This window comes from Cebus imitator, unplaced genomic scaffold, assembly GCF_001604975.1.
Source record: "Cebus imitator isolate Cc_AM_T3 unplaced genomic scaffold, Cebus_imitator-1.0 Scaffold192, whole genome shotgun sequence".
In the NCBI taxonomy this organism is placed as follows: Eukaryota; Metazoa; Chordata; class Mammalia; order Primates; family Cebidae; genus Cebus; species Cebus imitator.
This window is the reverse complement of record NW_016107507.1, coordinates 2,443,569-2,459,147: the sequence shown is the minus strand read 5'-3', so window position 1 is coordinate 2,459,147 and position 15,579 is coordinate 2,443,569.

Sequence of the window (15,579 nt, the reverse complement as noted above, 5' to 3'; positions counted from 1 at the left end):
TAAGATCCTTCTTCAAAGTAGAAATATTCTCAAAAGTCCTTTAAAATAAATAAAACAGTAGAAAAGAAGAAAATAAAATAAACAGAGGAAAGAAATTTACATTCCAGTATCTCAAGAGCTAAGATACAAAAATCCTTAATATTGTAGTACCAAACTGAATCCAGCAATGTAAAACTGAGACAATGTTTATACCAGAAATGCAAGGCTCATTTAACTTGATAAAATCAATCAGTACAATTCAACATATTAATAGAAGGAAGAAAAATGAATGCAGAAAATGAATTCAATAAGATTGAACTCCAATTCGTGGTATAAAATTCCAACAAATGAGGAAGGAAGAAAAGTCCCTTCAGCTGATGAAGACTTCAACACAACAAAACAAACCCAAAACACACAAGACTATAGTTATCATCATGCATAATCGTCTACAATTTAAACTTTTCCTTTTCTTATTAAGAACAAGGCAAGGATGTCTACCATTACATCCATCCAAAATTATAACACAAGTACTAGCCAGTTAATTAAGGAAAGAAAAAGTAATAATGGTAAAATGACTTTTAAAAAGCCTGCCAATTTTTTTGGTAAAATGAGTTTTTAAAAGCCTGCCACATAATGATCATGCACATGGAAACCCTACTGAATCTTCTAAAACATTCTGTAACAAATAAGTGAATCTAGCCAGGTTATATGAAAAAGCTGTGATATTATAACAATTAATTATATTTTTCCATATCAGCAATAAACAACTAGAAAACAGTATTAAAAACATACCACTGAAAAGAGCACCAAAACACATCAAATACTTAGTGTTAAGTCTGATAAAGACTATACCAGACTTCCATACTAAAAATATGAAATATATTTGAGGCAAATTTTTAAAAACATAAATAAAATATAATCAATGAAAATATATACCATGTTCTTGAATTGAAAGATGCAAGATGGTTAATTTGTGTACTCTCCTCAAGTCAATCGCTCCATTTAATGAGCTCCCTGTCAACATCCCAGGAGCATTTTATGAAGATAACAACCTTTTTGGGTGTGGTTTGGACCAGAAAAACTTTTCCCATGCAATGCAGAAAAGCATAAGAAATAATAATAAATTGTGTTATGATATTTAAAATATTTTCTTATTAAAAATAGCATTAAGAAAGTCCACAGATTACTAAATATATATTTATAGCATGTAAACTGACAAATGCCTGATAGAGTATATAAAAACACCAATAAGTACATAATGAAAAAGACAATCCAAATAAAAATGAAGATAAACACTGTAACAAACATTCTACCAAAAAATGCCAATAATCATGATATAGTGCCCAAATATCATTATTTATCAGAGAAATGACAAATAAAACTAGAACCAATTACAATTCTACACCAACTAGAACTGCTAAAATTAAAAAGACCCAGAGCACCAAATTTTGCTGATGATGTAGACCACCTGAAACTTTATATACTGTTGCTGGGAATGTAAAATGGTAAACCACTTAAGTGCTTAGGATTTTGTTGTAAAATTCAATGTACACTGAATTTCAAAGCCATCAATTCCACTCTTGATTACTCAAGAGAAATGAAAACATAGATCTCTTAAAAGACTTGAACAGCAAGACTCATAGCAATCTTATTTATAATAGCCATAAACTGGAAACAGCTAAAATATTAACAAAATTATGGATAAACTATGATGTATAGTTACACCAAATAAAACTCAGTAATTAAAACGAATGCACTACAGATACATATAACAACAAACATTAATCTAAAAAATATGATGTTGAAAGAAAGAAGCTGTACATAAACTGGACCCCTTCCTGACACCTTACACTAAAATTTACTCCAGATGGATTAAGGACTTAAAAGAAAGACCTAATACCATAAAAACCCTAGAAGAAAACATAAGTAAAACCATCCAGGACATAGGCATATGCAAGGACTTCATTACTAAAACATCAAAAGCAATGGCAACAAAATCCAAAAAAGACAAATGGGATCTAATTAAACTTCAGAGCTTCTGTACAGCAAAAGAAACTATCATTCGCTTGAACAGGCAACCAACAGAACAGGAAAAAATTGTTGCAAGCTACCCATCTGACAAAGGGCCAATACCCAGAGTCTGCAAAAACTAAAAGGGATTTGCAAGAAAAAAACAAACAAACCCATGCAAAAGTGGGTGAAGGATATGAACAGACACTTTTCAAAAGAAGACATATATGAAGCCAACAAACATATGAAAAATGCTCATCATCATGGGTCATTAGAGAAATGCAAATCAAAACCACATTGAGATACCGTCTCACTCCAGTTAGAATGGTGATCATTCAAAAATCTGGAGACAACAGATCCTGGATCTAGAAATATAAACTCCATTTGACCCAGCAATCCCATTACTGGGTATATACCCCAAGGATTACAAATTGTTCTATTATAAAGACACATGCACACGTATGTTCATTGTGGCACTGTTTATAATAGCAAAGACCTGGAACCAACCCAAATGCCCATCTATGATAGACTGGACAAAGAAAATGTGGCACATATATACCATGAAATACTATGCAGTCATAAAAAATGATAATTTCATGTCCTTTGTAGGGACATGGATGAACCTGGAAACCATCATTCTCAGCAAACTGACACAACAACAGAAAATCAAACACCACATGTTCTCAATCATAGGTGGGTGCTGAACAATGAGAACAGGTGAACACAGAGAGGGGAGCATCACACACTGGGGTCTGTTGGGGGGCTGTAGGGGAGGGATAACATGGGGAGAAATGTCAGGTATAGACGATGGGGGGATGAAGGCAGCAAATCACCTTGCCATGAATTTACCTATACAACAATCTTGCATAATCTACACATGTGCCTCAGAATCTAAAGTCCAATAAAAAAAATACCTAGTGCATGATTCCATTAACAAGTAAAAAAAAAAAAAAAAAGTCAAAACTAGTCTATGGAATTAGTCTATGGAAAAGGCAAAACTAATCTATGGAAGTAATACGGAAGCATTTAATTCAGGTCGGTTTACATAGGTGTACACAACTTTCGAAACTGTTGAAATGTCAGAATAATACATTTCCTATTTTTGCATGTAATCATACTTAAAATCTGGAATGTTACAAAGAAAAAAATACTTTTTTCATTTTTAGAAAATACCACAAAGAGAAAGCAAATATATGTCTTTTTCTTCATCCATTCCTTCATTCAACAGACACTAGTTTTGTATCAGCCATGTTCTGGGCACTGTTCTAGAGGCTATGAGTCGGGTAGTGGACAAAGTCCCTGCCTTGATACAGAACTATGGCATGCACAATGTATTGGACAAGACATAGCACACATATATACAAATAAACGCTTACTGTAGAGTGCTGATATGTGCTCTGAAGAAAAATAAAGCAAAAATATGGAACAGAATGAGCTAAATGGAATAATCAGGAAAATGCTTTCTGATATTTAGCATTTTAGGAGAAATCTAAAGACATTGAGAGAAGGAGCCATGAAGATATCCAGGGAAATCTGTCTGAAACAGAGTAGGAGGGAAGAATAAACTTAAAGTCCCAGACACAGGCGTGTTCTTGCTATTCTTCAATAACATTGAGAAAATTAGTGTGACTGTCACTAATAAAAATAAAAAAAAAATTAGAAATTGAGTTCAGAGGAAGGAGGAGCAAGCAGCCAGGCAGAGGGGAAGCAAGCCGATGGTGCAGTGAAGCACACAGGGGAAGAAAGGGTGTTTTGAAACATATCCCCTGGGGACAGAGGAGGCCACTGTTCAAGACCCCCAGTCGATGCACGAAACTGCAGACAATGTAGTACCAAAGCCTATATATACTATGTTTTCTTTTCCCTTTACATACAGAAATATTATCAAGTTTAGTTTACAAAATAAGTGCTGTTAAGAGACTAATGACAATAACTGATAAAATAGAACAATTATAACAATATACTGTAACAAAAGCTTTTTCTCTCACACAAAATATCTTATCGTACTTTACTATGGGTAACTGAAACCACATAAAGCAAAACTATGAATAAAAAGGGGACTACTGTATTATCAATTGCCACTGACAATGAGGAAAATGAATTATAAGTAACAATTACTACATGATAAAATCTCAGGTTCAAATATGGCTTCAAAGACTACAGATCCAGTTCTTAATTATGCTGTTATTCACTTGCACACCGGTCAAATTCATGTGTTCAATTAGTGATTATCAACCTTGATATGTTAAAATATCTGGGATATTTTAAGGAAACACCAGCTCTCAGCCACAGAAATTGATTTAACTTTTTTTTCTGGGATGGTATTGAACTTTGGTATTTTTTGCAGTCCTTTTGTGTTGTCTAACATAATATAGTCAAGATTGAGCCAAAATTTAGATAATCTCAGTGATGGGAATTCATGAACTCTCAAGATCGTGTATTCTGATACTTCTATGATATGTTAAATCAAATCTTTTGAAAATCTTGTCTCCTTGAGACTAATATTTTAAGTTATCTTAGACATCTATGACTTGATATGAATCAACCTGCACCCAAACTCCTGATTGATCTTTTCTAGAACCACCTTAGATGATTAATATCTGTCATAAAGTGAAATCAGTTCAAAATCTATTATAATCGTAACAGAAAAAAATATAGCAGTGTCCTGAATTAGACCATTGCCAGAGGTATGTTCTAATTAGTATTTTCATTGTGAACATAGAGGCCTATGAATGTTGTCTATTTGTTTCTTGGCTGACTTGCTTAATTTTGGCAGTAACATTGCACAGCTGATATTTTCAATCTGCCATCAAACAGAACCAACCTCTAGAGAATTTTCACACTTTATTAAAGCTGTGTCTCCTGTGTTAGTCTTTCTTAACTAGGGGTTTTGGTGCTAGTTGTATGACTGTCTAAAGGACTTCTCCTGTCTTAGTCCATTTGTATTACTATAATGGAATAGCTGAGTGTGATTAATGTATGAAAACAAAAATTCGTTAGAGGCTGAGAAGTCAAAGATCAAGGTACTGCATCTGATGAGGGCCTTCTTGATGCATTCTCATATAGCAGAAAGTAGAAGGAAAAGATATAACCAAACGCAGCATGAAGCCTCTTTTAAAAGGGCTTACTCCCATTTACAATAGAAAAACATGGAGCCCTCATGCCCTAATCCCTCTTAAAGGTCCTACCTCTTAATACTATCACTTTGGCAACATCTAAATTTTGGCAGGGGTGCATTCAAACCATAGCACCCTTAAATCTTTTATTTTTGAATTTATATTACCATTAGCTATAGAAATAAATGTAAATTGCATTTCCTGTCTAATAAGTAGTTTAATAGACATCACCTCATTTGAACTTTATGACAACACAACTCACAACCTAATTGTTTGCTATCTATGATTTCTCTCTTCCTCATTACTGTTTTATTCCTTATTGCCTATAGCACAACTGAATATTCTATAATAATCCTACAAATACACGTGATAGCCACCGCACTTAATCTGTAAGTTATTAACTCCACAATGTGTATGTCTACAATACACTATTAATGAAAAGTTCAGGGTAAAGAACAGGAATCATGGCATAAAACCATCGAGTATAGTGTGTGCCAGTATAAGAAGAAAGCATAGCCTGGAAGTGTATACATATATATAGGTAGGTAGATAGACAGGTATGTATATATAACACTGTAAAAAATAGCTACGTGTTGAAATAGGATTTTTACTTTTTATTTTACTATTTCTATACGCTCTTTAAAAAATCAGAAAAATGAAAGTATGAAAAAAATAGCGAAAAGGAAGGACAGACTAAGGCCAGCATATTTATAAAACACAGTAGGCACAGTGCCTAGAGGCGGCCATATTCTTAGGGGGTCCATAAAATTATTTTAATTTTCTAAAAAAGAAAAAAAAACTTTTATATTTTAATATAACATTATTATATTTATACTAGTTTAGTCATAAAATATACATTGTATTTATGTTTTATGAACAAAGGGATCAATGAAAGCCACAATTCATCCCTGGGTTTGCGCTCCCCTTGCAGTGGGAAATCACTGTGACTCTATTACCTGGCAAGTGCACTGTCAGGTACTCTATCCTAAAAGTCTTAAGATAGCCTCAAATGAACCAGAGATCCCAAGCTACATGGTTTATTGAATCCACTTCAAATATCAGCAAAGCAATATAGGTTAATCCAGTCATGGCAGTGTGGACAGAAGAACCACAGTATCTCTCCCTCCTTCCTTCTCTCCTTTCCTCCTTCCCTCCTTTCCTTCTGTACCACTGCCTCACTTTCTCTTGCATCAGCCTTCCCTGCTATAATCCGGTTGTAAGAAACAATTGAATGTGGTCAAGGTAGCTTAGGAGAAGGAAGATGCCAGTAATCAAAACACATGTTTATTTTATGGAAGAGATGAAAGGAAAAAATTCCCGACCAGTAGTAAGATTTTCTAAAATTTGCTATGCAATAAGCCATGGCTTGTTTCTATATATCTCAGAGAAGATATGGGGCCATATGGGTGATACCAATGGGTGACTGATTTAAGGATGATATAACTATCCTAAAAACCCAGTGCTTCATGAATATTTAATAAATGTTAATTCTATCTCTTCTTGTCCATGTCTGCATATAAATGATCTACTCATTTTATCTACATCTAACATGTTTCAGAATCTTCTTGCTTACCATCTCTGATTCACTTTAAAAACATGTTGCTTTATTTTTTTGTTTTCTATTCTTAAATAACAAAATACAGTATGTTGTGATATATTCACAATATAATTAAATAATAACTGAAAGTAACTGAAATAACAATTTCAACCATTTTAACAAAAAATATTTCAACATGAATTTTCAATGATAAAAACAAACAAAACAAAAATCCTCATTCACACTTGGAAGATGCAAATGTACCAACACAGTATTTCGAAAACTGACAAATAAAAGTAGAGAATCTAGTATTTATCTATTATATAAAATTATTCCTATGTCAACTCAATTGTTGAAGAGAAGTTCCTTTTTGTAAAATCATCACATCTAAGAAGAATAAAATTAGACTATCATTGTTTTGTAATCCCTAATGAAGTGATGGGTATTGGCAACAATCATCAATGATTACTTGCATCACAGAAAAGAGAGAGAGGGAGACTGTCTAACTCCACATGTAACTATGACCCACTATCTATAAAGTGGTTTTGCCAAAAGCTTGAACTTCAGTGAAATCAAACTTCCAGATCTACCTCTCAATATGTAAGAAAAAAACAGGGGGCAGAGAAATATGATTAGAAATGCAATCAGCATTCAAAAGTGGGCAAAGGATATGAACAGACACTTTACAAAAGAAGACATACGTGAGGCCAACAAGCATATGAAAAAATGCTCATCATCACTGGTCATCAGAGAAATGCAAATCAAAACTACATTGAGATACCATCTCATGCCGGTTAGAATGGCGATCATTAAAAACTCTGGAGACAGCAGATGCTGGAGAGGATGTGGAGAAATAGGAACACTTTTGCACTGTTGGTGGGAGTGTAAATTAGTTCAACCATTGTGGAAGACAGTGTGGCGATTCCTCAAGGACATAGACATAGAAATTCCATTTGACCCAGCAATCCCATTACTGGGTATATATCCAAAGGATTACAAATCGTTCTACTATAAGGACACGTGTACACGAATGTTCATTGCAGCACTGTTTACAATAGCAAAGACCTCGAACCAACCCAAATGCCCATCGATGATAGACTGGATAGGGAAAATGTGGCACATATACACCATGGAATATTATGCAGCCATCAAAAACGATGAGTTAGGGTCCTTTGTAGGGACATGGATGAACCTGGAAACCATCATTCTCAGCAAACTGACAGAAGAGCAGAAGATCAAATACTGCATGTTCTCACTCATAGGCGGGTGTTGAACAACGAGAACACGTGGACACAGGGAGGGGAGCACTACACACTGGGGTCAGTTGGGGGGAAATAGGGGAGGGACGGTGGGGGGTGGGAAGCTGGGGAGAGACAGCAAGGAGAGAAATGCCAGATGTAGGTAATGGGGAGGAAGGCAGCAAATCACACTGCCACGTGTGTTCCTATGCAACAATTTTGCATGTTCTTCACATGTACCCCAAAACCTAAAATGCAATAAAATAAATGGGGAAAAAAAATAAATAAAAAAAATAAAATTTAATAGTCCAATACAATGTGTAATAAATACTTATAAAGGAATAAAATTGAGCCTTTGTGTTTTCGAAGAAAAAAAAAAAAGAAATGCAATCAGCAAAATCTAAATTGGTATTTTCTAAGAACTTACTGGTTGATTTCTTCAGCAAAAATAATGTAAAATTTACAAAGGTATGGAGGAAGAACAACTTAATACAGAATTAGAAATGCATCAAACATTACCAATTTATAAATAAAATTATATGGTTTCCAAAATTCACTTAAAAATAATTTTGGATTTGGCCACATAATTTCAGGCCAGGAGTTTGAGACCAGCCTGGCCAATGTGATGAAACCCTGTCTCTACCAAAAATACAAAAATTAGCCAGGCGTGGTGGCACATACCTGTATTCCTAGCAAATGGGGAGGCTGAAGCAGGACAATTGTTTGAACCCAGGAGGCAGAGGTTGCAGTGAACTGAGCTCACACCACTGTCACTAGATGACAGAGTGAGACCTTGTCTCAAAAATAATAATCATTATTATTATTATTTTGGAGAAGTAGAGGGTGAGAATATAAAGTAAGATTGGCCATAAGTAGGTACTTTCTGAAGTTGAGGACATGTAGATGTATTAAATCTCTGCTTTTGTGTCAATATTAACATTTTCTATAATTAAAATGAAAAAAATTAAAAGAAGGGAATTATATTGAACTGTTTTATGTCCTTAATAACCATCAATATACAAATAAAATATAAAACTGACTCCTTCAAAAATAATGATAAAATAATTATAAGACGAATGCATAAATTTACATTAAGGTGAAGTCACAAACATATACCCTGTCTTTGTTTTGTGTTGCCATAAAGGAATACCTGAGGGTGGGTAATTTACAAAGAAAAATTGTTTATTTAGCTCATGAATCTGATGGCGAAGAAGTTCATGATTGGCAAATGCATCTAGTGAGGGCCTCAGGCTGCTTCCACTCTTGGTGGAATGTGAAGCTGAGTGGGCATATGCAGGGAACATACTGCGAGGAGGAAGCAAGCTGGAGAGGGGAGAGGTGCCAGGCCCTACTTAACAACCAGGCCGCCTGGGAACTAAGAGGGTGAAAAGACTCTCATGTCTGAGCAAGGGTATTAATATATTAATAACAGATCCTCCACCATGAATCAAATGTCTCCCACTCGGCCCTTCCTATCAATACCACCACAATGGGGATAATATCAATATGAGGTTTGGTGGGACAGCAATCTCCAAACCATAGCATACCCTAATATGGTGTTCTTAAATAACAGAAATAAAAGACTTGAGCTACTTATCCATCTTCAGAATTTAAAAGGAGAACAAACATATCCAAAGAAAAGCAGAAAAATAAGCTAATAAAGATAAAAGCATAAATATTTGAATTATACTATAGAAAGATAAGGCAATCAATACTTACATTCAAGTAAACAAAGAATTATACTGACTTTTTAAAGCGTACTAAAAAGAAAAAATAGAAATAATTAAAGATAATTCGAATAAGAAATAAAATGTGACAATAAATACAGGAATTAAAAATTTTAAATTGTTTTAAATTAACATTACCTATGAAAACATTAACAAAAAATCTAGTGCTTCTGAAACATATAACCTATAAGCACATTTTAAGAATCAAAATCCATCAACTTTAAGAACTATATTAATAATCTTATTAATGTATTAATTAAATCCACAGAGAATAAGAGATTTCTTATATCAGTCTTCTAAAAACTGAAAAAATAGTATAATTTCATGACTATAATTATTTTTATTTCAAATCAATAACTAGATTTTGCTCATTTTATGCTTCTTGCTTGTCTATCTCAGTCTCAGTTCCCATTTTTATGTTACTTATATTTATTTCTTCCCTAAAAAATTTTACTTTATTTATTCTGTTTTATTTTGTTACTATTCATTAACATTATTCAATAAAGAAAATATATTCAAGTTGTTTTCCATTTCCTTTAGAATGAAGTCCAAATTTCTTAGAATAACTAAACTCATTTATTTTTCATTTATTCAAATATTTGTATATTATGTTTTTGGCCCTTCAATTGCCTTAAGTTTGGTTTCTTGATTCTTTATTTCTAACAGCAAAAGTAAAATCAGAAACATAGAAACTTTCTTATGCCATGAATAATGTAAATGCATATCATCCCCCTCCAAATTCTATTCTGTTTTACTGTTTTCATTGTAATTCTTATAATCATCTATCATATATTATAGCATTATTAGTTTACTGACTCTCTTAATCCATAGAAGTTAAGCTTTGTAAGATAAGGAAATGTATGGCTTTTCTTAATTTCAAGAACCAAGCAAAATTTCAACTAAGAGTTTAATAATTTCAATGGATAAATTACAGGTAAACAACGATGTATCTAAAATCCATTGGATATTATTATGTTAATAAAATTACTGTTGCTCAAATGTAAAAAAATTATTGTAATTTAATATTCTGTTAAAAAATCACATGTTCAGGTGTTGCTGTTCAAAAAAATTACAACACAGAAAACTATGTAGAAAAAACTGAAGAAAATCATAGTATGTTTACATTAGTGTTAACAAGTTAATATTTGTACATAAGTGGTGAAATAATTGGTAACATTCTCTTTGCTTTTTCTATTTTTAAATTTTTTTTGGAAATGTACAAACTATAATATTAAAGTAACGTGACATATTTCAAAAATGATTATGTTAGGTCTTATTTCAAAATAAGTATTTTCTTTAAACACTGATTCCTTGTTACGTAAGAGCTACAGATAAATCAAGTTTTATAGACCATATGCACAATAAAAGAAACCAAAGAATATAATTATAAAAATTGACAATTAAGCATGAACAACTTTATGTCTTAATGTAAATAAACATTAAATAATGTCCAAAAACCAAGGAAGCATTTTATTATTTTGTATAATGCAGAAATTTCTCTTTTAAAGATATGAATGAAATTGCCTTAATATCAATTTAAATAGCAAATTTTATGATTTCCTTATAGTAAAACGCAACTCTCTAAAGACAAAAATATTTTTAAACTATCAAGTTATAGTAATAGAACATCTGTGAAAATCCATTATGATTATTTTCATATAGCTTTTAAAATTAAGATTTCCCAAATTAACTGAAAAAGTATTCATATTTGGTCCACATTAAAGATATTCAGGGGCAGCATAGTGAAAATAAAATACTAGCTAGCCTAAATGTAACCATTAAGGGAACGTAAGAAACTATAGTGTAACAAAAAATATATGCAACTATATATACTTTCCACAGCAAGTAAACTTGTTATTTTTTAAATTATTTATTTGTCTATTTACTCTTGAGATGGAGTTTTGCTCTTTTTGCCTAGGCTGGAATGAAATGGTGCAATCTCAGCTCATTGCAACCATCTCCTCTGGGGTTCAAGTGATTCTCTTACCTCAGCTTCCCAACTAGCTGGGATTACAGGTGCACACCACCACACATGGCTAATTTTGTATTTTTTAGTAGAGATGGGGTTTCCTCAGGTGAGACAGGCTCGTCTCAACCTCCTTAACTCAGGTGATCCACACACCTTGGCCTCCCAAAGTTCTGGGAATACAGGCATGAGCCAATGCACCTGACCTAAACTTGTTATTTTTAACCTACATGAAAATGCTTTCATTGGCATAAAAATTAAAATTACACTAGTGACTTTTTGTTCAGGATCTTAAACTTATTTATGCATTCCTTTCTGAAACATTCCTGAATGTCATCTCTTTGCCTGGAATGTAGCAATTTCAGAAGGGGTAGGCTGAAACAGCCACTCTCAGACGGTTATATTTGAGCAGCAACCTGAATGGCTCTCTCATAACCATGCACTTATTTTAATGAATTATTTAATTAGTTTTCAATAATAGCATAATAAAAATAAATTTTTTCAACAATTAAATTCTCAAAGATAGTTTATACTCCTTGAAAACATACAACCATTGTCATATTTCTTTGTATCGTATATAGAATATACTACAGGGCCATATGGTATATAATTAAAGCCACAGATTATAAAAGTCAAGGAAATTTGTATTTAAATCTCACTCTTGCTTCTTATGTATGTAACCTTGTAAAGATTATCCAACTAATTCTAAATCTCAGTTGTTTTTATCTAAAAGGTAAGGATTAAACCCCATAGCAGTTGGATGTGAGGTTTATAATTATGTTCGCAAAAGTATTTACATTAATTTTTGTTTAATAACTTGTATATTACTTTAATAAATGTGCAATAACTTAATTATCACCCAAACTAAATCGATATTACAGTCTATAAAATACATTAAAATCAACAGTATAAATCATATTCCAATAACATATAAGGTTTTTAGTTACAAGAATACCATTAGAAACACATATGTTAAGAAATAAATTAGGTTATAAATATATAATGTACATTTAATAATTTGTGAGTGGATTTTTATTTGAGATACAATACCTACAACTATATCTGAGCTCTAATCTATAGATTAAAAGCTGGAAAAAGGTCACTTTTAATGTGATATATGGATGAGAGGGGACAGAAAACAAGGCACAAATTATTAATGTGACTTTGGCAAAGTAGCCCAGAACACTTGTAAATACAGACTTCATTTATACTCTTACTTCTTATTTGGATGATCCTCAACTGTGTAGATATCTACAAATATCAGGAGCAATTTATTCTTAGGAACACTCAGAACTGTTATAATGAATTATAGCTCCATCATAAGGATTTGTTAACTTCTCTCTCTGTTAATATGAACAATCTTAAATAATATTTATTCCCAAATAATGAATACATCAGATGACTTATAATTGAGAATATATATGTGTATATGTATATGTACATGCACACACACACACACATATAAAATCTTAGTTTTTCCTACAAGAAATTACAATAGATCAGGAGAATTCATGTTTTGTAAATGATTAAGACACTGGATTTTAAAGATGGAGCAACAGTAGTTGTTCCTTTGGTGAAAGACAGGTGCTTGCTGAAGGAAAATTTTTTCCAGTGTGGAGAGGTTTCCTCCTGAGCAACAAATTGTACACCAAAAATGGTTTTGCTCCCTTATCCTCAATAAAGAATAAAAAATACATTTATATGTATATGTGATTTATACAGAAATTAAATATACGTGTAAACTTATTTTTAACATATAGACACACAGGCATATATTTTTAATCTCAAATAAATTGCAATGTTCCTGAATACTTGGTAAAATAGGTGGTATTCCTAGCAAGAATGTACATACCTTATATGTCCAAGGAACCTAGAGATCATCTGAATCACAATTATTATTTGTGTTTAAGGAAAGTACCATAGAAAAGTCCCAATAATTAAGTAGAAATAAAAAGTCCTAGAGGTATATTTACTTTTAAAGTATTTCCTTTTTTGAGTTTCTAATACCTAAATATACTCACATTATTACTAATTTTATTAGCAAATTCAGCATGATTTTATATGTCAACCATTTAACATAATATGAAAATTAGAAACATATCCTGACTCATCTCCTCTACTCTTATAATTATTTTAATGTTTGTCTTCAAATAACAAACACATTTAGCTTTAGAATAAATGTCATAAGCAGATATAAATAATATCTATTAACTATTATAATTTATTAGGTTAATAGTAATATATTGCTCTATATTTTATTTCTTATTAGAAAATAATCCCAAAAAATCTAAATAATCAACCTAAATTTATAAAAATGTAAACAGTTCTTTATTCTAACACTAAATCTGCTACTGGTTAAGCTATTTTTAAATCAATTCTAATTTCAATAGTGTTATCTCCTTTGGAAACTGTTCATCATAGGATTTAACATTAGCTTTTTATGTTTTTTACTGAATGGTAAAGCAAAAGCCGCCAAAATATTATTTAAATTTAAGACAAGTGCCCTAAACTTTGAAACTGATCCACTGTCTATGCCAATGCAATCAATTTATGTACTCATATACTCATGAAGTCATCTAATTCTGCTCTTCTTTATCTCTCATAAGTTTTCCCCTCTGAGAATGCAAGAGGAAAAGTTTACAGAGTTTTGTGATGGGCATTAGCCAAAATGTAACCTAAACTTATCTGACCTAAGTCATATATCTCTATTAATTACTGCTGTCCATTGACTATAACTCTGATAGCAAAATTAAGAGAGACAGCATTTTACACAATTTAACAAAAAAACCTCAAAAATTTATTCAAATATTTTATGCAAAAATGAACATTTTCTTTTGAAGCTGTCATCAACAAGGAAAATGTTAGAACTCTTATTACTCTACAGTAGCTTCAAGCTGATAATCACCTGCTGAAGGTAAACTCCCTGAAGGCAAAAGTTTTTTCCTCTATTTTCTGTTTCTGTAATGTTACAGCCCCTATCTGCAAAAAATCTCATTGACAAATAGGAATTGCTTCAAAAGGGGCATGTTAGGATGTTTAATACATTTTTGGTGAAAATACAAAGGTCATCCGAAACTAATTGTAGTATCATCTGTCCTTAAAAGTGAGCCAAGTTTATATAAAAGTCAAGTTAGAGCTGAACTGAAATGATAAAACATTAATCCAGAAGAAAATATGTGTGGACATTATGGACCTAGTTTAAATAAGCTGATTTGCTCAATTTGCTCATTCTTTTTTTGCTCAGATCAAAACTAAAAATATTAATAATTTTAAAGGGCACATATCTTCTAACTTGAAGATCCAGAAACATGCTTATCTCAAAGGTGACAGTAATTGTTTAGAGCCCTGACCAAAGGTTAGTATTCAATTAAATACCTCTTTTCAGATATATCATAGAAAGGCATACATTTATGGAAAAAGAAAATAATATAATAACAGCACAATGTAGTCTAATGAAAAATGAAAGTAATTATTAATACATAGCAAAGTGTTTTAAAAGGTTAGAGAATTCCCTGTCTTCTCCAGCTATAGGTTCCCTCATTTTATGTAATTTCATGAAACAAGTAATTTCAAATCTTTAAATTGAACTTTCTCATTAAAATCAATTTTTATCTTTCCACATCCATGTTCTGATAATGGGAGTACAACTTCACAAGATGCTAAAAAGAAGGAGAATCTGTTTAAATATGAGACTGTTTTACCTTTCAAATTACCTCTTCTCACATTCTACAGTCCAGGATATATTAATTCCATTGTGTGCCACCCTCCAATCTTGCAGAGATTAGGAAATGGTGATAGAGAATGTAATTCTTTCCCAGACTTACTTAGAAATAAGTAGCTATATAAAGAAGAAGGTATGTAAAAGAATCTTTAGTCCTTTAGTTATAGAAGAAATCTTTGTATTCAACTATATTAATGAGGGACTATTACGCATTGACATTTCTAATTAAGACAACTCCTTCATGATTATTCAAGGTAAACTTCTGTTGTCCACCTCAAGTTTAGA